General features: G+C 40.5%; 1 protein-coding gene across 5 annotated transcripts in view; it reads left to right on the top strand.

Moving 5' to 3' along the window:
* The first annotated feature begins 666 nt into the window (after positions 1-666).
* Positions 667-26,154, top strand: part of SULF1 (sulfatase 1) — a 138,008-nt gene continuing 112,520 nt past the window's right edge. For all 5 annotated transcript variants that reach the window (XM_036830522.1, XM_036830518.1, XM_036830521.1 and 2 more), the window contains exons 1-2: positions 667-922; positions 10,609-10,703. The gene's annotated coding sequence lies outside the window, so the exon portion shown is untranslated. The remainder of the gene's footprint in view (positions 923-10,608; positions 10,704-26,154) is intronic.

Here is a 26,154-nt window from a genome sequence, read left to right as displayed (position 1 = left end):
CTTTCTCAGACCCAAGCTCTGGCCTAAAGAACAGTCTGGCTGGGTGTCTTGCTCCCACAAGAGAAAAAAAGCAGGGGCCCACGGAGATTGAAAATAGAGGATGAACATTGAGGGTTCGGCCCCGGCCCAGGGAACTCCCTGCAAACCATCATTAGGAAAACAAGAGACCAGGACGAAAGCAAAGCAGCAGAAGCACCTGGTCTGAGTCTAAGAAACATCCGTGTTTACTAAGCACTTGGTCTCTGGAACGTCTGCCTCTCCAAATACCACATCTTCCTCATCCACTCCATCCCGCCACGGGCGGCTACTGTGCCGGGTGCCGGGGAAGGGGGAACCGGGACCGCAGCCTGGAAGCCCTGCCTACGCCCCCCACCCCCTCTCCCTCCGAGGAGCCTCTCCGCGTGGCCGGCCAGCCAGCTGCAGCGCAGTTTGTTTGCCGAGGTTTGCATACACATATTGAGTTGCCTTTTTTTCCAGCCAGTTCAGCAGTGTCCCGAAATTCACCCCCAGCGTAACTTCTGCCTCTGCTCCTCCCCTTCTTGGAACTGCCTTTTGTTTGTCTGGCAGCCTTGGTTCTATGGGGGTGTGTGATGATGATAATTCGCGGGCTTATATAACCCTCCGCATCTCGCAAGCACTTCGCAGACTGGCCTTAATGCATCCCGGGGCCCGTGTCAGGCTGGGCGGCTGGAGCGGCTAATAGGAAACCCCGACCCGAGGCGCCGAGACCAGGAGGGAGGGCAGAGGGGGTCAGAGGCCGGGCCTTCCCGGCCCCTTGCGCCCGGAGGTCAGGGAGATAAGGAACAATGACTCTCGCCCCCAGAAGGAGGAAGGAAGCCCCGCTCCCACCTTATCTCTGCTCCTCCGCAAGCTCCCAGTTCCCAGAGCTTGTTCTCCAGGGAAGATTCTGAAGGCGACTTTTGTAAGTATGATGCTCTGCTTTTTCTTCAAAAGGAGGGAAAACAAAGTTTCCTTACTGCTGTCCATTTCATCGTATTTATTAGCGAGAATGGGATCCCGCACTCAGACGCTGCATGATGGGAAGTGTGTTCTGGCTAAGTCCTCCATCCAGATGGGGCCCCTCCTAAAAAGTAATAGGAGGGGAAAGAGGTTTCTGTTTGATAATTCACTTATTAAGAAAATAGCACCAAGAGGAAGTGCTGAAATTGCCCCTTTCCCGGTGTCCTGGTCCTGGTGGTGGCTATTCTCACTCACAACACACATCTTGCCCTACAAAGGAGCCTTGGTTATTCACCTGGCTTGTTAGGCATCCAGAAACAAGGCAGCAACTTCCAGCTTCAGTTTCTCTGCTTTCAGTGCTCACAATTTCAGGCAAATACAGTTGTTGGAATTTTCTTTTCACACTATGAAATAAATCCATTTTTTGGCATAGGATTGAAACTTGCACTGGCTTGTGTAAACCCTGCAAAACACTGTAACTAGAGTGGACATGTGAATTCTTACGAAGATTTTCACTGCATAGCTGAGGGGTTCTAAATATTAAAGGAACATGGGCACAAACTTCTTAAGCACCTGGCAAAACCCAAAGCTCTGTGATTGAACTATGTGTCTGTAAGGGATGCTGAATTAACAAGAGTATTTTTCCTCAGGGGTGAGGCTCATGGCTTTGAGAAATTGTCTTTCAACAAAAGATGAATTTAAAACTCTAGGATAACACTCAGAGAGATACAGTTTCTGAACATTTAGAAAGTATGATTCACTAAATGAATAAGCCAAGAAAATAAAGTTCTGTCTTGGGTAGTTGTTCAATTTGCATGTATAAAACCATGATTATAAGTTGGTGTACTATGAGATATAGAAAATCAGTCTTTATTTCAGGTAAGAATACTAAGAAATATAAATTGACGGTAATGTAGAAAAGCAAGGCCTCTCACTTTTAGTGTCGTTAAGTGCTACGATGGATCCACTGAGTGTGATTGCCTTTATCTTTAGACGAACAGCTATGAAAACCACACATAATGTGTGTACACCAGTGTGTGTGTGCGTGTGTGTGTGTGTGTGTATAAAAGAGTTCGGGATACCCAAATGTATGTATATATTTAATTAAATATATATATATATATTTAATCATCCTGAACTCATATTTGTTGTAACTCTCCAGTGTTCAGTATCTTACATGACAGTGTAATACCCAAAATAGACCAAGTGGAAAGATTTCATATCAAGTTTCAGAATGCAATAGAGCTATTTATTCATTATTTATTCAACAAACATGGGAAACATTATAAAAGTAGGTCTATTTTTAAGATTCCCTTTAAATGACATTTCCACTTAAAATTCTCTGTGGCTTCCAAGAAATTCTAAGGCATAATTAAAGTTGAAAATAAGACTGGATTCTACTTGGGTTTCCCCCTAAATTTAAAAGTGAGCTGTCAATACTAAAATTCTATACTCTAGCTAATTTTGTTACAAAGATCAGCCACATTATCTCGACGTTAGCCTCAGAAGCATACTTGGTCATGGCAGAAAGAACACAGACTATGATGGGATCTGGATTGGAGGCTTGGTTTTGCCATTACATGGTTATGTGACCAGCAGCAATATCTTTCAGATTTTCAACCTCAGGTTTCACCTCTATTAAAGGAGACCAATACTACGTGTACCCCAAGGAGAACATTGTTGAAAGGACTAAAAGGAAATAATATATGTAAAGTATCTACCACAGTGTCTGAAAACAGCAGTTTCATTCAATTTTAGGACTTTTCCATTTACTCTCTTTTTTCATCTTTGATTCAGTGTCTTGGTTTTTTGAGCATTTACTGTGTATCGCATGCTGTGCTGAACACTAGTGATACCAAAATGAAGAAGGTTAATATCCTGCCCTGGAAACAGACCAAAACAACAGATTAATTTTCTTAACAGTACAACACCTGCAAACAACAGAAGTGTGTTGTGATTAAGTGACAGAATTGAGGCCTGAGTAATTCTCCCCAGTGAAAGTCAAAGGAACTTTTACAAAGATGATGTTGATTGGTGTGACTTTTTTTTTTTTTTTTTAGAAGATTGGTGTGACTTTTAAAGGATCTGCAGGAGGTGTGGAAGGACATTTCAGAAGGGAAGAGCATTGGAGAGCAGACTTTGTGAGAGAGCCAGGGGACGGGGAACTGGTTTCAGTTGGTGCTGGAATGTGGAATCCAGGGAATCTGGAGATTTAGTCAGGGGTCCGATCATGGATATTGTGGTGCTTCATGCTGAGATGTTTGGACCCATTACTCTAGTAAAAGTCAAACTCATGCTCACGAGTCTTTTTGGACCAGCTCATGATCCAAAAAAAGTTTCTTTTATAGGTTCACATCCATATAAAAAGCTTGGGCTGAAATATGTCACCTATATCACTAAGACATTATTTGGTTCAACAGACTATTTTGTTTATTTGGTTTATTTGGTTTGTAGCAAACCCATCTCAATGATGGAAGCGTTGCAGCACAAGATCCTTACCTCCCCAGATCTGGCACTTTCAAGATTACTCTTGAGCCAATGGAGAGACAAGGAAGGACTTTGCTTGGGGTTGAGAAGGCGGAGACTAGATGTGATTTATGTTTTAGGAAGATTTTATATAGATCAACTACTCTCCAGTGTGGAATGTAGGTTAGGCAAAGGCCTAGGGGGTGGTAATGCTATAAACTAGGAGACCAATTAAAAGACTGCTGTTGTAAACAAGTGAGAAATGCTGAGGGCCTGAGCAGTTTAGGTAGACAACAGGGCACAGATTCCAGAGATATTTAGAAGGTGGAACATTCTCAACTTGAGGACTGAATTGAAGAAATGAAGACAAAGGAAATGTCTATATATTAGTTTTAAGCTTGGTCAACCGGGTAGCTATAATAGAATACCATAAAACAAGAAGAGGTACAAGTTCATAGAAGGAAATTGAGTTAGTTGGGGTAATGTTGGCTTGAGAGGTTAAACTACAACATTAAATAAAATAAAAAGTCAGTTTGGGGGACTTCCCTGGCAGTCCAGTGGTTAAGACTCTGGGCTTCCAATGCAGGGGGCGTGGGTTCCGATCCCTGGTTGGGGAACTAAGATCCCATGTGCCGCATGGCGCAGCCAAAAAATAAAAGTTGGTTTTTGCTTAATCTTTTTTTTACATAAGTGGTATTGTTTTTGTTTGTTTGTTTGCTTGTTTTACCATGTTGTGTTAGTTTCAGGTGTACAGCAAAGTGATTCGTATATATATATTCTTTTTCAGATTCTTTTCCATTATAGGTTATTACAAGATGCTGAGTATAGTTCCCTGTGCTAGTAGGTCCCTGTTGGTTATCTATTTTATATATAGTAGTGTGTATATGTTAATCCCAAACTCCTAATTTATCCCTCCTCCACCCCTTTCCCCTTTGGTAACCATAAATTTGTTTTCTATGCCTGTGAGTCTGTTTCTGTTTTGTAAATAATTTCATTTGTATCGTTGTTTATAGATTCCACATGATATCGCTTATATGTGGAATCTAAAAAAATGATACAAATGATATTGCTTATATGTAAAAAGTGGTTTTTAAAAAGTATAAAATTGCCAGATTTATCTTAGAAGTTTAGAGAAGAAACATAAAAACCGGGCTCTCCCCATTATGCTCAGCTAGCTCCCCCAAGAAATGTCAGTCTCTGGGCTCACGGGGCTCTGAGCTTTCATCTCGTATCCCCGCTGTTGAGTGGATTGTTTCCCATTCACTTTTCAACAGGAAGGCCATGTCCAGAGCAGTCTTGCCAATAACTTTGTATACCCTCAAAAAGAGAAATATGTATATCCTCTGAGCCTTCAGAAATGAGCGGAGACTGGGAAAAAGATCCGTGGGCAAGTAGAATACTTATTCATAAAGAACACATACTCATGAAGAATTTATACTTATTCATCAAGAAGCAGCTCTTTCTTTAGCAGGGTTTTTTCACTTCCCTTGAATTGGGGGCCCACTCAGAGACTAGAGTAAAAGAGGAAACTTCTAAAACTAAAGCAAAGGAGGTGATTTCTTACCTGGGCATGACGTACCCCACAAACATTTCCTTCTTCTTCAGGCTGAGCAGGAAATTCTTCCCATTGATGTGAATGGTGGGTAACTGGAAAGGAGACGTAGGTCACGTTTGTGAGTTTTTTAAAGATAACAATGGAAAGAATCTTAACATTTAGAATGAATAGAAAACGATCTAATTAGCAGACAGGAAGCTGAGGTCTGATTACTTGATAACCTTAGTTTTCTTATACCCTTTCACATCTTCTATGGCAAAGCCTCTATCAGATTTCCTGGATGTCAGAGCTCTCAACCCCACCTGAACACTTCAGAGCAAATACCATTTATTACGAAAGGGGCTGAGCCCCAGCCTTCATGGCTGGTCTCACAAAGTCGTATAATATTTCCTCCTGGAAGGTAAACTGTATCAACACATTTAAAAGCAGATTTAAGAAGCTCTTGTCACCTCTAAATATAAAGAGTTTTATCACTCATCAGAAAGATAGTATTTGATTGTAATCTGAATTCCATCTGGCTTCTGATGGCTCACTTCAAATTCCCCAAACTTCAGAGATTATCTTTGGTTTTTGAGATGATGAAGAGGTTTCTATTTTTGCTAAAAATGCTTCCACAATAAAAAAAAAAAAAAGAAAGAAGAGACCCAGAAAAGAACTGTTACTATCTCAGTTATACTAAATAATCACCAAATATATACTTTAGAATAGGGTGAGCGTGTATCATGGGAAGTTTATTCTTAAAGAAGGAGTAAGATATATTGGAGGGAATTCCCATTAGCATGATTGAAAGGATGAGGAATATACAGCTTCCATATATGGTGCTGGCCATTCTACTTTTAGGTTACTCAAGCCATTTAAAGTCTTGGCATCCTAAGCAAGGGCTACAACTTCACAATCTTTTTGGGTTTGCCGGCATAACGACTGAGTCCAGGCTGGGTGCTGCCTGAGCCACTGTACTCTCCTGTGCAGTGTTTGAAGAGGACTGGGGTGCAGCTGTTCTGTCCCCCAGACACCTGAGTCCAGAATATTGCTGAATTTTGCTTCATTTCTGTGCTCTATGGAAAGCTGGAAGCTCCCCAACTCTCTCGGGTTTGGCTTCCTGTTCACATGTTTTCTGGTCTCATGTCATTGTGCATGAAGTAATAGTCCCACATGCGTGCACCATCCACAATGGCAAGATTTGTGTGGCTCGGTGTAAGCTTTCTAATGAGGACATTTTGGACCTTCCAGCAACTCCTTAGGGAAAGCAGTTTGGAACCGGTTATTACTTTCCAAGGTGAAGGGAGGAGAGACAGAATGCATTTCTGCAACAGGACTAAAGTCACTTTTAGGAGACAATTAAAGGACAACTGCTTAAGAAAAAAACAAACATTTCTTTTACACATCTATCTAAACACACGTATGTGTACAGTATAAAGAAATGCCTCCAATCCATAGTTTTAAAATATCAGTTACTGTTTCAGCATTTCACTAACTATGAATGGTGCTAGTGTTTTCCACCGGGGACTGTTATTTTAATGACATTTCTCTGCAGCAAAATCTGATGAGTTCACAAAGTTTGAGAGCCAGGAAATGCAGCTCAGTTTCTGAACAACTGAGAAAGCCAGGAGAGCTCAGTTCAATCATCTACTTGCTTTCCAGCATGGATTCCTAAGTGCTAAGATTATAACACACTAATACAGAGAGAGAAGCCAAACCAAACTTTTCAAAGCACAGCTCTTAAACCATCAAACTTAACTTCCTGACATATTATCAGCAGGTGAAATTCTGGGGCACACCCACACTTATTTGTGGATGTTAATGTCAAATTAATGGGCACATGTGCCAACATTTTATAGAATTTTAGAGCAGGAAGTGATTTTGGAGGTCTTCCAATCTTCCCTTTTATTTTACGAGCAGAGAAACTGAGACTCATGTGAGTTCACTCCAGACACACACACATATATACATCTGAGTCTTAGGCCGAGTCATTGCTTGCAGAAAATATGATAGGTGTGGCTTAAGAAAAAGGAAGGACAAAATGACCCAAAGCTGGGCCAGTGGTTCCCCGTTCCATTCAAGTTTGTGTGGCCCAGCTTTAGGGCTGTGGGCCACTCGTTTATCCTTGCTACAGGAGCCGTTCAGGGTCTCAGATTAGATACACTTGACCAAAACTTGAATAAACTCCCAGACAACCCAAGTGTCAATGAGTGACTCAGATCCTGACTACACTGCAATGCTCAATCAGTGCAAGGTGTTCTGGGGCCACGTTGTGATCAGAGCATAAAATGTAGACAGAGTCCCAAGTACAACTCTCACACTTCAGAATCTGAAAACCTGACCAGAGAGACGAGACCTTCCCCCGTCTAGGCAGCAGTGGAGACCCTCTCACTAGATGCTACATCGTGTAGTACAGATCTTAAGTGTTGTAAGCGTTCTGGGGAGAGAGATAAATGAAAATTGAGGTGGTCAGCTGATCCCAGAGGGGTGCTTAGAATTTTCATATGTGGAGGGAATAAAGGTAAACTCTTCTAGCAGAAATAAAAGCATGGAGAGGGTCTCATGGCTCGGACCCCAAGGAAGCCAGGCTGATGGGTGCTCTCCAGCAGCACTTGTCAACCTGAGCAATGGACTTGAGCCGTGGTACTGATTTCCATCATTATCTACTAAACCGTTACTGAAATAAGCACCCCCTGCCAAAACTAGGTATAAATTACTTTAATTATATTTATATAACTATAAATCCACAATGATATAATTACACTTACATCATTGAAAATCCAAAACAGATTGCTAATTAAAGATAAACAAAACCATAAACCAATAGTATTCTGTTGGTTGGAATCAAATTAATTGGTTAAAATTAGTAATATTGGTTTTATTTGCCAAATGATGCTGTTTTGCTGAAACTAAAGAATACGTTTGTTTTAACCAGTGTTCATTAATGAAATTGTAAAAAAAAAAAAAAGAGAGATAAATATTTTAATTAAAATTTTCCATTGCCCATTTCGTACTCTATTTATAGTGAATTATTACAAGTTGGCACATTTAAAGGCAGAAAGGGTCCAGGCACTCCATCTGCTGGTGTCGAGATTATGGAACTAAAACCCGTGGTGGTTCAGTCGTCCTATCGCCTCACTCTCTCTTGGCAAATAAAACTTCATTCAGCACAGCAGGAGTATTTGACTCTCACAAGCTTACGCTTATCAAGCAGGTATAAATACCTGCCTCTGTTCTTTCTTTAATAGCCTATAGCTCTAAATTATTACGCTGTTCTCCTGCACATTATCATTTTAATGATGACAAAACAAAGTCTCCGTTTATAAAATGGATGAAAACCCTGGTCTCATTCCATGCAAATGTCTTTTGATTGCAAATTACTACTGCAAGGGAAGTTGTATCTTTATTACTGGCTTAAAAAAAAATTCAGGGCTTCCCTGGTGGCGCAGTGGTTGAGAGTCTGCCTGCTAATGCAGGGGACACGGGTTCGAGCCCTGGTCTGGGAAGATCCCACATGCCGCGGAGCAACTAGGCCCGTGAGCCACAGCTACTGAGCCTGCGCGTCTGGAGCCTGTGCTCCGCAACAAGAGAGGCCGCGATAGTGAGAGGCCCGCGCACCGCGATGAAGAGTGGCCCCCGCTTGCCGCAACTAGAGAAAGCCCTCGCACAGAAACGAAGACCCAACACAGCCAAAAATATAAATAAATAAATAAATAGATAGATAGATAATATCCTTTAAAAAAAAAAAGTCTCCTTGGAGCTTCCCTTAAAAAAAAAAAAAAACAAATTCAGTGCCAGTAATAATGATCGCCGGTGTTTCTTGGCCACTTATGCTTCTAAATTTCTTACGTGGATGTTTGCGTGTAATCCTCACGTCAACCCTATGGAATAGATAACGATTTTTAATCCTCATTTTTCAGAGGAAGATACTGAGGCATAGAGAAATGAAGTAACTCGGTCAAGGTCAAAATAGCCAATGGATTCTGTAGGCTGGAATTCACACTGCTCCCAGTAGTAGATTCTGAATAACAGAGAAAGGATGCTGTAGTTTGACGTTAGGCTATAATCCAGCGTGACCACAGCCAGATACTTGTAGCCTCACATTCAAATGTAAACTTTTACTTTGGAAGATCACAGGGTGCCGTGCATGATTATAAACATAAACATTTATATGTCTTCCCGGAACATATATAAAAAGTGGAGATCTGCGTGATGCTTATAATAATTTATAATGTTATCAGAGAATAGAAAAGTTCTTCTAGAACTCACCAACTTCCAGGATGAGAAGCACAGGGGCGTGGTCAAAAGCTGACTGGGTTGGGTGTGTCAGATGACAGGGGGTGGCAGAAATGGGCGGAAGAGTTGGTCTGCCGGGAACAGAAAGAGACGTGATAAGGGTAAGGGTGGCATGGGAGGAAGAGTCCTGCCGCAGGCGGCCAGCTGCAGGGAGGTCCTACCACAACAATCTCCCTAAGAGTGAAGCTTCCAGAACAGAGCAGAGGACCTGGGACTGTCCACATTTAACCTGAATCACCAGGGCCAGTTCAGAACAAGAAGAGATTCCAGGTCTATTGTATTGAAATAATGTACATCCATTACCTCTGAGAATATTCACTAGTGAAGAGGTAGGGCTCCACGTGAAATGTCTTAGTATTACACAGGCAAGAGAAATATTTTTTAAATCTAAAGGAAATTTGGAGTTGTGAAATAGTGTGTGTTGTTTTCCTATTCTTCTAGTTTATGTCTTATAGCTTGTGTATTCTTATAAGATATAGCTACTATATATCTTTCCTCTTCTAATTTATATATCATATCTGCACTTATATATAGCATGCATATGTTAAATGTGCTCTTCATGTCAGCAAGATTGCTTCATCAGATACTTAATGCATTAAAATGGGTTTTTCCTCTTATTCAAAGTATCGAAGTTGATTTTAGTCACTTACATATTTCAACTGTCATAAATGCAGAATAGAAACAAATTTAACCACTTGAAAATGCTTACTTTGCTACTCATCAAATAGTAGCTTGCAGTCACTTTAGAAGATTTCATGATTCTGCATGTTTTCCTCTAAAATAGGTCTCAGAACCTGAAATTAGACATCATTCAACTTTTAAACTTGGAACATTTTGTAAACCTTTAAAAAGAAACTCTTCTTTATTGGCCTTACGAAATCCAGTTAGAGAATAATATGAAATGAATCTAATGGAAAGTCTCTCCCTTGATGAAGAGAAAGTCAAATGGAAACTTCTGTAAAAGGATTGAATGACCCACAATACTTCAAAATCTCTTGGAGTGATTTTAAGAATCACCCTCAGTCTGGGGACTTCCCTGGCAGTGCAGGGGTTAAGACTTCGCCTTCCAATGCAGGGGGTGCAGGTTCAATCCCTGGTCAGGGAGCTAAGATCCCACATGCTTCAGGGCCAAAAAACCAAAACATAAAACTGAAGCAATATTGTAACAAATTCAATAAAGACTTTTAAAATGGTCCACATTAAAAAAAAAAAAAAAGAGAAACAATCTGGATGAAATTTGAAGAATGCTATTCCTAATGATGTCCTCCTTTGAAGGTGTGAAAGGGCAACATCTGAAAGATAAATCACTGATGAAATGCAACTGATGGCACTTTTGCTTTCTTCCATCATAGGTGCTGACGGCCAACCATCACCATCTGAGGAAGGTGAATTTGGCAAATGACATGCAGATTCTCCAAGACAGAATAATTGCAGAAAATCTTCAAAGGTACTCATATCAAATATTGGTCTCGATTAATTAAACCAAGGCACTAATTAAACCCGGGTACTCCATGTCACTTGAAGAGAGGAATGTGTCACAGGTGGGGAATTATCAGAAACTCAGGAGTCAATAGTCCCGCCCCTTCCTGTAGCGTTCTCCTCCTTCTTGGCTGAGAGAGCTGAAAGGCAGAGCCATTTCTTGAAATTCGTCTCCAGGAATGGCAGAAGAAGCATCTGAAGAATCATGTAACTTTATTAACATGTCATGAGATATTCAGGAAGCTCGGGGGAATTAGAGGGGTTGTTAATGGTAGGCCAGCTATGTGCAGTCATCCACAGTTTCAGGCATGAAAACTACAGATGTCACCTGTCTTGTTCACAGCTTGACCTCACAGTTTCTTGCCTTGGCCACATACGCTGGTGCCAAGAGTGCAGTGGGACCCAGGGCAGGCCATGGAGACCCATCTCGGCAGCACAACCTTGGCTGCAAAAACATCCCTGGGGGTGTTGGTTCATACGAGTTTATACCCCACATCATGAGTCTTTGCTCAGATGTCAACTTTGAAAGTTGTTTCCACCCTCATTGAAAACTAACGCCATGGAAACTGTTGAGTTCCTCTTGGTTTTTGCAGCCCTTCAAAATCGTTGCCCTTTGCTTGATTTTCATTCTAAGTCTTGTGTTAGCCCAGGCTGACTTGGAATAAGTCCTTTAATCACCAAAAAGCTCATGAACCTCACACAAACAGAACAAAACAAAACAAAATCTTCAAGTCTGACCTGAATTTCAGGTTTGTCTTTTGAGGGTTGATTTCTGCAGCTTCTCTTTCTAATACTTATAGAGTTAAACATTTTGTCCTCATACTACAAATGGCAAGTGAAGAAGGGAAATGGCTGGAAATGTCTGGGAGCTTGGGGTTCATTCCTTGGGGTTCATCATGAGCGCTGGCAGTTTTTCTCTAATTCTCAGAGCTTTGTTGGCAGGTGGTCTGGGATCTCACCAGTAAGGTATTGGATGCTGGTTATTCCCAAGCTAAATCAACAGTAAGAGAAGACAAGTTGAAGTTTAGGTCTCCTTACTTCGAAACTCCAAACAGGAGAGGAAAATATTCCAAAACAAACTGAAAAAGATATCTGCTTAGGAATAAGTTCAGTAAACAATAGAACTGTGACTTCTTAAGACTGCTTCACCGTCTTGAGTCAGTTTGCCAAACCTTTTCCTTGTGAACGTCTGGTCCAATGCATCAATTTTTCTGTAAGAAAGAAACAGGTTGCCCTTGGGTATCATGTCATTCAAAAATTAACTATAGAAGAGGCTGGAAACCCTTAATACTGGAGGACACCCTGTATCTTCCCAAGAGGTCGCTGAAGACCTGATTTCTCAAAGCATCTGTCTTAGTTTCTCTTGTGCTATGAAGAAGCCACTTTTCTGGGATGCCATGTTGTTTATTATCTGGTCACTAATCTTTCATGTCACACTTTTCTCCCTCTAATGAGTCATTTCACCCCTTTAAGTATCAATATTATATCCTTTCGATTCTCAGCCTATCCTTATTATGAGAAAATAGAAATGCGTTTACTTTAATATACTGGATGAAATCAGAATCATTTGCCCAAATTTAACACACATGACACTTATTTCCTAAAAATCTGTGGAACCCCTGTTAGGGCTGGCTCCGGTCTGCTTTTTTCTGTCTTTGGACTGAAAATTCAAATTCAACGTCTGACCAGCTGCCAGTTTCAGAGATCTCTGCCCTTCCTCATCCATCATTTGAGCTGGACTAGATAGCTGGCTGAGCCCCTTCCCACCACTACACCTGTATTCCCATAGCCACAGTTCTCCCAGCTGGCAAATTTTGTAGAAAGAAATGGGTCCTTTCTGTGTGTGCTCAGACAGGCAGGTTTAGAAAGTAGGACCATTTTAATGAGTCTTAGGGTTTCAAAATGCTGCCCTGTGCATTTTTTTTTATAAATTTATTTATTTATTTATCTACTTTTGGCTGTGTTGGGTCTTCGTTTCTGTGCGAGGGCTTTCTCCAGTTGCGGCGAGTGGGGGCCACTCTTCATCGCAGTGCGCGGGCCTCTCATTATCGCGGCCTCTCTTGTTGCGGAGCACAGGCTCCAGACGCGCAGGCTCAGTAGTTGTGGCTCACGGGCCTAGTTGCTCCGCGGCATGTGGGATCTTCCCAGACCAGGGCTCGAACCCGTGTCCCCTGCATTGGCAGGCAGACTCCTAACCACTGCGCCACCAGGGAAGCCCCTGCCCTGTGCATTTTTGATTGCCTCTCTGCTCGTGTCATTGGGGTATAAAGTCCTTTCAGTTAATATTTTTCCAGCTTTAAGAACTGCTTACCTGCAGTTCAGTGAACTTGGCATCACCTCCAAAATACATAACGCAAGAAACAGAACCAGGAGATGTTATACGCAAATCTCAGAAGCTGCCCAAGCGTCTCCTGGCTGTTCGATTGCCAGAAGATTCTCTCTTGTTCCAAGGAGAGATAGGTTGTATTCACGTATAATAAGACACCAAAAGGACAATTAAACTTCACAGCTTGGGGGAGATTTTGAGAGTTCTCGTCAAAAATGTTCACACCTGTGGAACAGACCGTTATGTTTTGTGGAGCTTGGTTTTCAGCTTGAAATACACCTGCCAAAATCTGAAAGGCCGCTATTGTACCTTCTGGATTCAAAAACCGCACTGTCAGACAGGGTTTGGTGCACACAGATGGGATAACTTAGAACAGCGACTATGTTGTTTGTAAGGCAATTAAGGCCTTTCCTAGCCCTGTTGTTGCTTTTTGGAGATGGAAAATGTTATGAGCATGCCTTAACTGTGCCTCCCTGGGACTTTATTTATTTTTATTACTTTAATTATTTAAGTTATACTCAATACCTTAATTTGAATTTAAATATTTTAAAAAAATTGTCCATAGACTGTAATAGTAAGCAACGTCTTTTCAAAGAATCAGTTTCAGATGTGGACCCTAAAAACCACTAACATTATCCTCGTCTTGGTATCCAAGGACATGTAACTTGGTGCAGAGTATAAAAAGCTGAATTGGGGCGTGCTAAGAAGCAGACTCTTGTGACCACTCTTAACATTTCTCATCAAAGAAGGCAATTTATTACACAGAATCCCAATGTCTGTTAAAATCATGTATTTGTTGTAAAAAACAATATAATTGCTACCTAATAGGAACTTTTTTTAAAGTTAAAAACACACACACCCTTAACCCAAGCCCATACATCTTTTCTATATGAAAATTTGCTAGGTGGAATCTTAGAAAATTACTCCTATTTAACTATTTTTGACCTACAAAGGCAGTAATTTTATATGGTACTACCTAATAGTTTACATAGTTGGAACCTTGGAGAACAGACAATTTTATCTGGATTTTTTTTTCACCTACCTTTCTATCAAAACGGTTTATACTCAAAGCACCACAGTCAATGCCTTCCTTCACACAGCAATTCGATTTGGTTGCATTCTCATGCCGGTTTTTAAACTAGGGTCTTCTCCTGCATCATCTTTCCATCCGTCTGAAATGAAATACTTTCACATGTGAGTCTTGCAGTCTGAATCTAAGTGATAAAGCAAGTGTTAGTTCATACAAGTATACAAATGTGCACACATGGTATGTACATAGTTAAATGGATCTGTTTAGACAATACCTCCTCCAAGCCAATGAGTTTGTGTTTAAAGAAAACCCAACTCCAGTGGGATGAGAAACATTTTGCCCGTCAGGCGGGCCGTCTTCAACTGGATGCTCTCCATTCCCAGCTGACTGAGACCCGTCCCAGCAGATGACCCTCTCAGTCTGCTCTGGCTGCCATCAGAGTAATGCTTTGTCTCACGCAGCCAAGAAGCAAACTCCAGCAGTGTTGACGGACCAGAGGAAAAGCCTTTGCTCTTGCCCTAATGAAACATTCAGGCAGGAAGTTCAGAAGAAAATAGCAATGCCCGTGGGGATGAGGAATAGGGAATGGGAGGGGGGAAGCAGTTTAATTATGATGAGTGCGGGGGGACGGTCACAAGTGGAGATCAAGAAAAAGAATGGGATGATGTCATTCTTTACTGGGACATTTCACTGAAATGAAATCAGGTCACACACAATGGTCTTGTTCTCTGCCCAGACCCGTGTGTTACAAGGGATTACTTTGTGGTCATGCTTCTTAGGAGGGGTCTAAGGACCCTGCTCACATTAAGATATCCCCCAAGACATCTTGAAGACAGATAAGAAGGGCAGAATCATTTCATCCAGTGCTGAAAAATGGCCCACACTAGGTTCACAACATTTTTTAAGATCACTGAGCCACAGTTTAGGACAGAGTGTTCGGATTCTTACAACACAGTGAATTTTAAGAAGCAGAGTGTAACTACACAACTTGGTGTCAGGCCAAATATCTTAAATTGGTGCCTTTTTGGTAGGGTAATTTTGAAGGGTGTTCTGAAGTTAAGACGGAATCTATTTCTCGGTAGAAAGTTGGCACTTCCTGAAAAGAAATACTGCCTTGTACCACGTTAAGACATTTTTAGGACTGATTAATTCTGCTTACAGAGGAAGCATTTGATCTGTGGCGATCTCAAGTGCCTAGTGCCACTGGTGGCAGATACATTCAATTTTAGATTCCTTCTGTCAATAGTGTCCTGATTTAACCTCATTCATCTGCTTAGATTTCACAAGAGGGCATCACAATTACAAATGAAGGTTAGATTTTCTAAGAAGTTATCCCTGGAATAATTACATGGTAGGGTCAGATCCTGTTATTAAGATTCTGTTGTATTGCATTAATAGGGCTTAAAACAAATAAGTCATTGACTGAGGCCTTTTTTTTTAGGATATTTTTGCCGCATATTTGTAATAGAACTGAAACATTGCAGCCTTTTTACACTGGCATCTGTGGTTTAGAGAATTTGTAAAACTAAATGATCAATTTTGGTAAACCACTGGTCTTCGGGTGCATATATGTATTTAGGGACAAGGTCTTCCTCTCTCTTGTAGAGTATACAAAGATGTAAAAGTAAAATTGGATTACAGTGGGAATTCATATTTGTCTTATGTTTTTGCTCTGATGACTAGAGAATCTTGTGTGGTGAGGGTGTAGGGAAGTGGTGATATATATGCCACAAAAGTGTTTTGAAACTGCTGTGGATTGTGGCTATCAAAATGGAAAGAGGCACATTCTGAAGGAGTCCTAATTTGGGCAGATTCTAACATGAACTGCAGTGATTTCTGCTTCCCTTCTTTTTAAGTGGAAGGTAGTTAGGCTGCAGGACCTTTGAGAAAGAATAATTATTTTAAAATTTTAAAATAACCAAAATATTTCCAAACAAATGGTCGGCGCCATCAGAAGTTTCCAAGTTTTCAGGACAGTGTTGAATTTTCTTCTCTGTTTATTTTCTAGTAGTCTTTAAAAGAAATCTTGAGTCCATTATTGATAGCCAGTTGACAATGGCAGCTAAAATACAAGTGTTTAAGCAAATCCACTATTTACTAAGCAAGTAGATCAGGCATGGCTTCTTACAATGGATTTACCATAAAATTAATTTTTAAATTATTTGCTTTTACAGTTTTACCAAGAAAAGGTTGGATGCATTTTCTGCATTAATATGTGTTTGGTTATTATGTGAAGTAAGAATGCTCCAGCAGGTTAAATCCATCCTACAATATTCATAGGAGTCTGGTCTGGCCAGACTTGATGACACTCAGCAATGGACAGTAGTCGTGAGAGAACGAGCAGCCTTTCAGCGCATCAGTGCTGTGCCGCACGGGATATAGATACTCAGAATACCTCTCCCGATGATAAGTATATCGAAATATAACTAGTCGCAAAATTCTGCTGTCCAAAGAACCTTGCATTGAGAGTTGATTCTAATTACAGGTATTTTGTTTACTATGTACTTTTCTACACAATTAGCATATACTCATCCCCCTTCCGTCACTGGGCTGTTGTAAATAGAAGATAAAGGATGTAAAAGTACCTTTGGAGGGAGCAGGTGTTTAGAGCCGCTCAAACACAACCTATTGTTATTATAATATTAAAAGGCTAAGGTATTGCGTGGTAATCATTAGTTCCCATCAGACTGTGCTATTCCCAGCACCTTATTTCTCCCTCATTATTCTTTTAGTTTTATATCTCTGCCAGTAAACTAATCCCAATGTGTATTTTTGATAGCTGGCAAAAATTCAAAAATGCTTGGCACAGATGGAAGGCTGTAGAATCACTTGGATTATAACTATGTAGTCAGTGCATTTTTTAAGAAAAGCTTCAAAATGAAATACCTTTACTGGTTGAAGCATTAAAAATAAGAGTGAAAAAAAATAGCTCCTACTGTGTTATACGCTTGTAGTTGTTGGAATTCAGGTTAACGATTGATTCCAAGTAATCTTTATGATTAGGAAAAAGATGTGTACGATCAACTCACCGGGGAGAGGAGCTATTGCTTTCAAGATCTTGTTGATTGGCTCCTGTTGGCACTCAAATGGATCAAGAAATTGCCATCACCTGCATATCCCCCAGACAGAGGCCAGAGAGAAAAAATGACATCCTTCTGCCCTCTGTCAGTGCTTGTCACAAGACTGCCTTTCTCTTAGGGAAATATTCAATTGTCTGGTTGTTTTTTCCACCCCTAAGCATCGATTTGTAGAGGAATTTCTTTCAAATGTCAGATACAGTAGCAGCTTCGTAGTTTGTAAGGGCTGAAACGTCGCTTATGGATGAAAGGAGAGGAATGTAATTTACATTTCTGGTTTGGAAGTCCATCTTAGTGTAAAGAACTTTCTCTCTAGCTATGGAAATATTAAGACAGAGTTTGTGTGGTATGACTGGTGTATGTATGCATGAATAACTGTTCCAGTGACAACCAACTCCTAAACGTGACAGACAATAATTCGGACTATCGAAACATTGATTTTTTTTTCTTCCGGCCTCCTGTTGAGACAGCAAGACCATGCATCATCTACCTGGTAATCACTAGGCTGAGCTATTGGCCTTCATGGGTGTCTGAAAATGTACACAGTGATGTATGTTAGAGTCACATGAAAAGAGCCTTTGGGAGAAGTTCGAGCGTTATCACCAGCAAAGGTGATCTTCTCTTCTTAAAATAGAAGACTCTCTTTTTCTAATTTATAGTGGTGCAAGAGAGAAGTGTAGAGTAGTGGTTAGAAGCACAGATTTGGGAGCCAGACTGTTGGGTTTGAATCTCTGCTATGCCGTTGGTTAACTGTGTAGCTTAATTTCTTTGTATCTCAGTGTCCTTATCTGAAAACTGGGGGCCAGTAATAATACTGACTTTGTTTCGCTGTTTAGAGAATTAGATGACTCCATATGCATAAAGGGCTTAGAACAATGCCTCACACTCAGTGAAGTGCCTTGTGCAAGTTAGCTATTATTATTATTTGTGAAAATTTTTTAAATCCAGAAATGCACAACGTAGATAAGTTCCCATAACGTTAGTCTGCTCATAGCTCCATACACTTAAATACACACCATACACACCACACACACACACACACACACACACACACACACACACACACACACACACAGAGGCACTATACAGAAACCAGTCACGGGCCACAGCGCCCACCTTGTGGAAATTGGTGCTGGTCAGAAGTAGCACATGTACATATTATTTGCCTTACAAATAATACCAAAAATAATACCTTATGCTTACACACCTAAAATCTACATTGGTTCACTTGTAACAGTTGTTGAGAAAGTCAAATGACACGGTGAATGGGAAAGTGCTTTGGGAGTATATTATCAGCATCCATATGGAAAACTTGTTTTAAACCAGTGTTTAATTTTTTAATTTCTGATTTCCCTTTAGACTTGCTTAGCCTCAGCCTCAGCTTTTTCCCCCAGCCAACCATGATTTGACATATATTAACAAATAAAAACTAATTATTACTAAAATCCCATACAAAGATTCTCCATTTGGGGGCTCTAATGATTCAGTGGGCTGGGATTCTGATCCTCAAATAGGCTGGATACTTCTTCTCTGGTGTAGACCCTGCCTCAGTGCGGCTCCACAGAGCTGGACGCAGAGATCCACAAAAGTGGAAGATGGATTTGCCTCAGGAAAACTTTCTCAATCCTCTGTTTGTAAATTATATAGTTGATGATTTTTTCTATAACTATCACTATTTAAATGACGATGGAATTTCAAAGCTTCAGATTGACAGCTGTACTGTATCCTGCTTTTCTGTTTGTGCCATTAATAAGATTCCCTTGTTGAAAGGAGAGAAAAAAAAAATCCTTAGAGAATGATGAAGAGCGGTTTCCTCAATATTTGGGAGAGTTTTCACACAATGGAGAGCACTCATTCTGCCTGTATTTTATACTTCTGAAAAAAAATTTTTATATAAAATTCAAAATTCTAACTGCATATTGAATGTTGCTGCAGGATCTTAAAATAATAAACTTGACATTTGGTTTTTCCACTTCTCCTTCTCCACCATTAAGTATATAGGGGTGCCAAGAGTGGGCAAGTCCCCGCAACACCGAAGAAGGAGTAGAAAAGTGCTTTGTGAGCGAGTATTATTCGTGTCATCTTCATCATCTCCCAAGTGAAAATTAAAGGTGATCATTATCGTGGCATCAGCAGCAGTGCAGTGGCTGCCCATGGTGTGCAGAACCAAGTCTGAACCTTTTTAAGGCCCCCCAAGGACCACTGGTGTGAGGGAAGAAATGTCCATGGAGATAGTCCACCATTTCCGACCTTGTGGGCATAGCTTTTTGATCCTCTTGGTGCCTTTCAGTAAAGTGTGGAAAAGAGCATTTAGCTCATAACGTTATTGTGAGGGACTCAGAGAGAAGGTGTGTGGAAAGCACCAACCCCAGGGCCACGCAGATAGCATGAATCTGAGAAGCCTGGGGACTTCATACTTTAATTACGGTTCATATTATTGAAATTTTGTTTGTACTGTACTGTCATTTACCTGTCTCTGCCTCACATTGGAGTGTGTGCTTTTTGAGACTGGAATACTATCATCTTTCCATTTCTTATGCATTTAGCACAGCACTTTGCATACAGTTGAGTGTATAATAAATGCTCATTTTTTAATATAAAAAACAAAGTTGCAAACTTCTGGTTATATTGAGCTTTGTGAATTACCCAAAAGAGGCAGCCGTGCTTTGGCCTGGGCCAGTTCCTAGCAGTAAATTTTAAAATTCATTTATCAAGTTTTCTTCTATTTGCTTAAGTATTTGAATATTTAAAAGGCTCCTATGCAAGTAGACCCAGAATTAAATATCGAGGAGGAGCCTGTGACCTAAATCTGTCTGTAGAGTTTAGTGAGAGATACCAGGCACATACAGAGTTGTTATGAAAGGCAGGGGCCCCGTGGAATAATGAATGAATAATCCCCAAAGCTCCTCGCCACACATCAGTGTCTTTTAAAAGTAGCTTGTTACAAGGGATCACTCTGAAGGACCATAACCCTTTGGACACAGGAACACTACAGAGACAGCTGCATGCCTCATGGTCCAGCCATTCATGGCCGAAAAATAACAAGATGGAGACAGCAGAAAAACCACATTGGTGGTCAGATGCCTGAAACAAGGTGATTTTATGTGAACAAAGCCCCGTGACTCCCATGAGGCAAAAAGGCAGGGCCACGACACCACGTGGTGTTTGATCAGCAGCAGTCACTGGGCCAGGGGACGGCCCACCCATGCACTAATTATAGTCAAGTCTTCCTGTCCAACTGCCCTCATTTCAGCCATATTCCTAAAAAGAGACAGAAAGGATTCCAGCAAACACTAACATTTGAGAAACAAATAGTAAAACACACTCTTAATAAGTTTTCTAAGAGGGGGTTCTAAAATGTATTTTTGTTGTTGTCTATAAAGATATTGAAAGGGTGACAGTATAAGGGGTAGTTTCAGGAGGCCTGGACTTTGTCCCAGCTGCATATCTAACTGGCTGTGTGACCTTGGGCAAGGCACTTAATCTTTCTGGGCCTCTGTTTCCTCATCTGTGATATGATATAGGTGTTCACTTCCAGTTCTAAGATTACATGACCAGATTCTACAAGATTATGCCTTTACTGTATCCTACCAAGGATTGATCACTACTCAGATGAGAATTGTACCTCTCATCTGAGGTTTGTCAGGAAAATGGTGCAATAAGAATACAGGATGAAAACATAAGTGACTTTGACTTTTTTCCTTTACTCAGGCTGACCCTAGATTTTCTCAAGCACTGAGGTGGAACGTTCGTTGATATGGTTGTTTGTAAATACAGGCAGATCCCTGGTTACAAAGAGACAATGGTAAATAAAGATGATCATTTATAAACCAGCCTACCGGTGGTTTGGTCTATATTATACTATTATCCAGTAACATTATTACTGATGCCATATTTTTTACAGATCTATTAAAGGACAAATGCCTTAGCAGGCCTGCTTAGAAATCTAAGCAAGAAGTTTAAAATTTTGGTAGGAAAAAGGCGTTTCATGTGACAGGCTGTAATACTAGAAATCCATCTTCTCATCTATGCTTACCATCCCCTAACTGCTTCCCCAGCCCTTGCAAAAAGAGTAAAGATTCCTCCTTCTCTTGTGAACCAACGCTGATGAAATATTCAGGCCTGAAATTCTAATGATACATAAATTTCAGAACCAGGAAGTAAAGGATTTAGGAGAGATGAAAAGGCTTGTGGAAGGGAAAGAAATGGGGTTTCACCATGAGGCACTTAAAAGGTAGGTCGATGGATGGGACAAAATGAACATAAGGACCATTGATGGAAGAAGCCTAGTGAGAGAGCTGAGGATATGAGAGCCTGGGGGCTTTAAACAGTAAGTACTGGGGTAAATTAATTGTAAGGCATGAATAGAAAATAAGAGAAGAAAATATTTAGTGAATAAGAAGGCTGTGGACAACAAAGAGGGAATAGAAAAGAATTTCTCTATATTTTCATTCTACGCTTTCATTGTCTACTTCTGCTTCCACGCCTTCTCATCACCACATATTCCAGTCATCTTGACACTTGGTAAGAGGATAGTGGAGGAGCTGATGAATACTCCAAGTGGATGTGCAGAAGGAAGGAGAAAAATATATGCAGAAATTGATCAAGGAAAATTATTTATTTGAAATTTATGTAATAGGCTTACATTTGTGTATTTCTGTTATGGTATTCATCACATTGTATTTATCATGCTTTTGATTAGTTGAGCTTTTTGGATCTGTGGGTTTACATTTTTTAACACATTTGGAAATTTTTCAAATATTTCTTCATGTACAAAGGTCCCCCTCTTTGTACCATAGTCCAGAAAAGTGTCTCTAGTGGGACATACTTCACTTGTGTCCCTTCTCTCACAGATCACAGCCTATTGTCCAGTGTCTGAGATGGTTGCTTCATATACTTTGTTTTCTGGCTGTTTACAGCAGAAGGATTAGTGTGATACCAGTTGCTCCATCTTACCTGGAAATAGGAGTCCCACCATATTTGTATTCAAACTTTGTTTTTTGTTTTTTTTCTTTTCTCCTTACTAGTCAATAAGACCTTTCAAGGCAGTAAGAGGGTCTCCTTCAATGCCTAACATGGAGTTAGCACATAGCAGGCGCAGTAAATACTATTGAATGAAAGAATGAATGGCTATTGTTAAACTGATCCACAATATTTAGGGTCTCTGTATTTAGTTGAGACATTGATGTAAACATATAAGTGCTTCTGTAACATGTGCTTTTTTAAGCAATAGAGAAAAATCTATCAAACTGAGTTCATATAAGCTAGAGATCAATGCTAGGGTAAACTAGTCTTACATTAAGATTACTTAAGGTTCCTTATAGCTGTGACACGCCAGCATCCAGAAATAGGAATCACACGTTTTCAAATACCTATAGGACACTCATGACAAGTTATTCTAGAATTAAAATTAGTGGTGGCTATTTTTAACATTCATGAAGTTGGCAAATGCAGTTATGTACCTTCAGGGATTTCTGCCTCTAAGTATATACCAGGATTATAAATATCCAGACTATAGTTGCATTTACCTTAGTCTCTGATGGCCATGGACTCTGATGGCTTTTCATTCACATAGCAAGATACATTGAGTTGGTCTTTCAGATGTCTATCTAGCTTTCTTTCTGTGATCAAAAAGTAGACTTATAAATGAAGAATTACGGTCAACTGCACAAATTGGGCAGAAAAGAAGTCCTGCATTTTCTTGTTAAAGATTTCTCTCTGAAACCTTAATACAACACCTGTACAAGCGGTTGTATATAAGAAATACCTGTATCTGGAAGAATATAGGATTTGTGGAAGTCTTTTAAAAATCTATGATGCTGGGCTTCCCTGGTGGCGCAGTGGTTGAGAATCCGCCTGCCAATGCAGGGGACAAGGGTTCGAGCCCTGGTCTGGGAAGATCCCACATGCCGCGGAGCGGCTGGGCCCGTGAGCCACAATTGCTGAGCCTGCGCGTCTGGAGCCTGTGGTCCGCAACAGGAGAGGCCGCGATAGCGAGAGGCCCGCGCACCGCGATGAAGAGTGGCCCCCGCTTGCCACAACTGGAGAAAGCCCTCGCACAGAAACGAAGACCCAACACAGCCATAAATAAAATAAATTAAAAAAAAAAAAAATTATAAAAATCTATGATGCTTAAAATCTCTGGACATGGGAAATTTCCTATAATTAGAATACTTTTACCTAACTATATAAAGGGTCCCTAAAATTCAGAATAATTCCAGTCCTAAACACACACACACACACACACACACACACACCACACACACACTCATGTGTACAAACCACATTACTGATAAATTATTCCTACTTTATAGATCAGCTCAGGGTTCATACAGTATTGCTATTATCAAAACCACAGCCTTTTAATACTTAATCACATTTGATGCACGAGATTCTTAAAATTTCCTTTTGTTTCTTTTTGACTATATCTCTGGTTCCCTTCAATGACAGGCAGCAGCTTTGTAGGTACAGGAACTCAGCTGTGAATGCGACGTTGGTTCATTCTTCCAGTTACCTTCGGCAACTCACCTTTTCATCTTGATGCTTTGATTACACAACCTAGCAGATGGAAATAATAATTTGATCTCCACATGAGTGTGAAGGAGCCCTGAAATTCTAATATAAGATAACAAAAGCTGGTTCATTGTTGAGGGAAATTTTTTCAAAATAATGATCGTACTTGTTTAAAGCCTGAGTGAGATGACGTTTACAGAGCAGTGATTTACGTTTGTGGTTCCAGGACTGTTCAGAACTGAAGGTTTTCTTTCAGTTTGTTTTTCTCCAACATTCCCTCCCCCCTTGATTTACATTCCCCAGTTAAGAATTTAAAGTGAACCTTTGCCAAAGCCTCAGGTTCCACCTGGTTTGGGGTTGAAACCACATAAAGCCACTGAATTTTGCATAGTTTCCATTTGAAATGATGTATCAGCTTAGTTTCTATTTCCCTGTGAGCCAGGCTTACAGGAAACTTGGCCAGGCTTTCGATGAACCTGCTCTGAGTTTTGATTTTATATCAGACCCTAAAATGAGGCCACTCACCTAGTTCCGTCTTCCAAAAAGCTCTTATTATAATGTCCCCAGAGTGTGTCCTAGCAGCTGAGGCACAGTTATACCTTGTTTTAGTAGAAGGTGAGGGAGAATTTCTCAGCTACTTGGAACCCATTCTAACTGGGAAACGAGTCAGACTCCATAACAGGCTCTTACTGTCAGGCATAACACTTTAGGGAAAGAATTTCTTTTGAAGTCTCAGCAAAAGGGTTTTCAAATAAATAGCTCAGTGAGACCAGGTTAATTCACTTTTTCTTTTGTTCCTTCCTTCCTTCCTTCACTTATGCATCATTTAATTCTCAGTGAGTGAAGTATTGAGAGCCTGACATTTGTGGATCTTACATTTTAGTGGCAGAAGACAGAAAATAAAACAAAACATAATACATAGGTCAAATATATGTAGTATATTAGAAAGTAGTGAGTACTATGAAATAAAAGAGAAGTCGAGCAAAAATTGGAAATCAGTGTAGGTTGCAATGTTAAGGAGGGTTCACAAGGAAAGTGTCATTGAGATGTAAGATTGGAACAAGACTTGAAAATAGTGAGGAAGTAGCAACCGGATATCTTGAGGAAGAGAATTCCAGACAGAGAGAAGAGCTACAGCAAAGTCCCAAGATCTGTACACATTAGAGGAACCACAGTGAGACCATGGTGATGGAAATAGAGTGAGGAAATGGAAGAGTGGTAGAAAATGAGGTCAAATCAGTCACAATAGATCAGCACCTCACCTGTGAACCATGAGAAGGCTTTTGGCTATTTCCCTGGATGAAAGGGAAGCCATTGCAGGATTTTGTACAAAAGGATAGTACATTCTCATTTCTATTTTAAAAGCCTCTCTCTATCTGTCATGTTGAAGTAGACTACAGATGGCAAAGGTAAGGAGAGACTGATTACAAGGCTACTGAAAGAAGAGTGCTTCCGATTTGGTGATAGCAGTGGAAGTAGTAAAAAGTAGTCAGATGCTAGCTATCTTGGAAGCCAGAGTTAACAGTATTGCCTGACTTACTGAATGTGGTATTGGGAGGGGTGGGGAAGAAAAGAATCAAGGATGCTTCAAAAGTTTTAGCCAAAGCCACTGAAAGGATAGAGTTGTCATTAATTGAAATCAGAAAGGCTACAGTTGGAAGAGTTCTGGGGAGGAAGATCAGGAGTTCAGTTTTGGAAATCAAGTTCAAAGTGTCTGTTAGACCTCCAAGTGGAGGTATCATTGAGTCAGCAGGTGGTTGGGTTTATGAGTCTGTATTTGGGATTAGAGGTTTGCATTTGGAAATCATTAACGTCATATCAACAAAGATGTGAGTACAGACAGAGGAAAGAAGAAAAGACTAGCCTCTGCCTCTGTGGTACTCCAACATTAAGAGGTCAAAGAGAAGAGGACAGATTAACAGAAGATAATGAGGAGGAACCCAGTGAAATGGGAAAAGAAAAAGGGTAGAGGAGTTGCTGGCTTCCTAGAAACTGAATGAAGACCGTGTTTCAGGGAGGAGAGTGAATAACTATGTATGGCAGGTCCAGCGTGATGAGGACTGAGAACTGATGGTTGGGTTGATCTCCTTGGCGGTCACTGGGAACAAGTCTGAGAGCAACTCTGGTGAAGTAGAGGGAGAGAAAGCCTGACTGTAGTAGGCGTAAGAGAGAACGGGAGAAGCAAAACTAAGCCAGAAATATGGCAATGCTCCCAAGGACTTTGCTGCAAGTGGAGCAAAGGAATGTGGGGCAGCAGTTGATGAGAGATAAGAAGGTTTTTTTAAAAGATGGAAGAAATAACAGCATGTTTCTATGCTTATGGGAAAGATGTAATTTGGGGAGGAAGAATGATGATCTGAACAAAAGAAGGTAACGTTGCTGGCGCTAAGATTTTTTGAAGAGGAGAGAAGAAGTAGAAGCTAGTACGCAGGTGTAGAACTGGCTTCAGACAGTGAGAGCACAGATAATTCAT

The sequence above is a fragment of the Balaenoptera musculus genome, chromosome 17 (assembly GCF_009873245.2).
Source record: "Balaenoptera musculus isolate JJ_BM4_2016_0621 chromosome 17, mBalMus1.pri.v3, whole genome shotgun sequence".
NCBI lineage: Eukaryota > Metazoa > Chordata > Mammalia > Artiodactyla > Balaenopteridae > Balaenoptera > Balaenoptera musculus.
Note: the sequence above shows the minus strand (reverse complement) of the source record. Positions and strands in the feature narration are given on the sequence as shown.